This window comes from Bos taurus, chromosome 9, assembly GCF_002263795.3.
Source record: "Bos taurus isolate L1 Dominette 01449 registration number 42190680 breed Hereford chromosome 9, ARS-UCD2.0, whole genome shotgun sequence".
Lineage (NCBI taxonomy): Eukaryota > Metazoa > Chordata > Mammalia > Artiodactyla > Bovidae > Bos > Bos taurus.
Genome location: NC_037336.1, coordinates 43866381 through 43869569, shown reverse-complemented (window position 1 = coordinate 43869569; position 3189 = coordinate 43866381).

The following is a 3189-nucleotide window of genomic DNA, read 5'->3' as shown; positions in this document are numbered from 1 at the left end:
TGCCTGACTTACAGGAAGTGGGAAGTGGGTGTGGGGGGTAAGGGTGGGTGGGTGGGTAGGGAGTGGGGAGAGGAGGGTGGGGGGTGTTCTCTTGATGTGGTTAGTCTGTCATTGACCTTGTTTGGGTAGAGCAGGAGTTGAATTAGAAAATGAAAACACGTTTCATCTTAGGCACATTTCATCCCATTTTTTACTTTCCTTAGGAAAAAAAAAAATTATTTTTTTCCCCCAAGTGGAGTCAGGTCTCCAAATTTGGTACTCAGTTTCCTTTCATTCTACAAGAGTCTTCTCTCACACTCATCTGGCCGCCTACACGGCAACTCCCAGACCACCGAGGATGGGCCAGGCCCAGTAGCTGAGTCCGAAGAGCATAGACTTTTCAAGCCGTTGTGATGACACCATCAAAGGGAATAGATAGGGGTTTCTGAGAGCCCAGCTGTTCGGATCATTTATGATTTTGCTGCCATTGTGAACACTCTTAAGGAGAGAACTCTGCCTGAGAAATGCTGATTAATAAAGGTAACTGAGGTTGGCTTTTTTTTTTTTTTTTTTTTGGTGTTCTAACAGGGAGGGAAATAATATAGTGACTAAAAATGCACCAAGGTATTACTTAGAAATGAACATTTTGAGACTTAATATTCCAGACAGTGGCAGCCTCTGATAGCTCTCTCTGCACAGCAGTACCAGTGCTGACATCTGCCTGCTTGTCAGCTTTCTAAATGCTATGCTCGGGCCTTCTAGAAGCGGGAGACCCTCTCTTCTTCTCCTCCAGCACTTTTGTGCTGGACATACCTAGGTGTGACTATATGAACCTACTTTTTCTTACAAGGGGGCTTGCTTCCTTCCTTTATCCTTTCTTCCTTTTTTTTTTGCAGCTTTCATTTTAAATTATATTATGGCCGACCTTTGACTGCTATGATTACAATAAAAATGGTCAGGTTTGTGCTTTTGGTATTATTGGAAGGATTTTCTAGTTCAACACTCTGTGTGTCTTTTTTCTTGAAAGCTCCAATCGTGCCTTCTCCAGCTCAGCTGGAGCACCTGGAACTAATTTTAGGGTTGCCTGGCTAAGCCCCACACTGGTATTTGAAGTTTGCGTCCTCCCTAGACTCAAGCCCATTTCACCACCTCTGAAGGTGAGTGCAGGCTGATATTAATTAACAGTGAGTTGATTCACTGGCATCTTCAAGTCATTAAAGTAAATATTTGGTTTAAAATAGCCTCTTCCCATCTAAACTATCCAACTTTTTGCCCCTTTCCTTCCTCCACTGTGATTGACTCACCAGCCCTTGGAGGGTGTATATGGCCTAAGAACAGTTTGATTCTAAAAGGGAAGTGAAATACTCTAACATCTGCAGGCGAGACTGACTGAACAGCAGGCCAGCCTTCAGTGTGACTACGTTGGGGTTTTTTTGCCCCTTGTGGTGCTGACTCAGCATCAGTTAATAAACCCTCGCGAGAAGGCTGGATTTCTCTTGTTTAATTATCATCTTGGAGCTTTCTGAGAACTCTTTAACAAATTGTTCATTCAGTTTTACACCCCCTAGCATATCTGCCAATTCAAAGTCCTGTTTCCTCTGGGTGCTAGCGTCCCCTCTGGCCTAACATATAATCACAGGTCATCAGGCAGTGATGGGGACTGTATTACTTATGTCCCCTAGTGGGAATTTAATTGTTCTCTACTACAGAAATTGAGGAAGGATTTTAGACACAAACACCATTTCCTGCCAGATAATCTTTTACCTCCCCTCTACCTGCCCACTCCCCCCGCCAAAAAAATTCTAGAAATGTTTCCTAAAAGAGAGAAAAGAAATTTTAAAGATAAATATTTTTATGGTTGAGTTGGGCTTTGTTTGGCTTTGTTTCTTCCTGTAAACAAATACTCACATGTCCACTTCATTGTATGACTAAGTTGGTATCATTAGGTTGGGACTGGGTGTGTGTACGTGGGGGTGTGCATGTCTGTCGGGACGTGGGTGTGTATCACACGTGTATTTAAATGTTAGAAAAGACACTGCAGCCTAAGGTTGAAGGAGAGATGCTTTTAAAAATCACCACGTATAGAAAAGAAGCAGGAATAGTGGGAGACTTGTGCTACAAAGATCTAAACAGTCCTTGTAATGGGGTGTCTGCTCTAAATGGACCCTTTGCATGATTGTTTCTCTGAATTAGAGGATTCCTTGCTGAAGGCACAAGACCATTGAAGGAAGTAAAGCATCTGGTTTGTTTTGTAATGAGAAGCAGGAATGCAAGGTCCACGCTCTTAATAATAAACAAACAGGACATTGTATGCCATCATCACAGGATGTCCTTCCTTCAACAGAGGACTGACCGGGGCTGGAGGAAAAGCCGGACAGGGCTCCCAACGAAGAGCCCCACTAATTACTGCCTCTGTCTGCCTTCCACTTGGAGTGATCAGTTCCACATTCTCTTTAAGAAACAGATTAATGCTCTACATTTTGCAAACACACTCCTCTGCCTGTGGGTTTTGGGGAGGGGAGAAAAGGCAAAGAAATTTCAATCTGTAGGATTATAACTTTTTCCTATTTCCCTAAATAATTGAAAGAGGGAGGTCAGTTTTACTAAGTATGAGCTTTAATAATCAGGAGAAATGGACGCTTACAAATTTTGGGGCGGGGGGGGGGGGGGGACGGGGGCGGGAGGAAGGAGTCCTTTATTTCCCAAGCAATAGCTTGAGGACTAGACAGCTCCGTCTTATTTCATAACATGCAAATTAATTGCTCTTTTTCACGTGTTCTTTTCAAGTAAGTTTTGTAAGCTTTCTAACTGGACCTAGGCCGAGGAACTCCAAGAAGTTTAGATCCTTTTTAGGTTTCCCTGAATTTAAGGAATGTGCGCCCCCTCACAAAGCCGCAGCAGGAAGGAGGGCGGTCTGGAGTCTTTAGAATACAATACAGTCCGAGTCTACGCGGAGGTTAAGTGCCTTCAAAGGGAAGTCACGATTCCAAGTAAATGTTGAAATTCAGATACGGAGAGAGGAAGCTCTGGGCGCTCGCGGGCTGGGGGGAAAGCCCTAGACTGAGCTCGACGCGGCTTGGCCAGGTGCGGCCACGCCCCCTCTTCAGGCGACTGGTAGGAGTGAATCACGAATGGGAAATCTGCAAGCTGGGAGGGGGTAAGGGCCGAGCCGCCGGCCGGGTTAACACAGACTGTAAGCGCAGCCGTGAC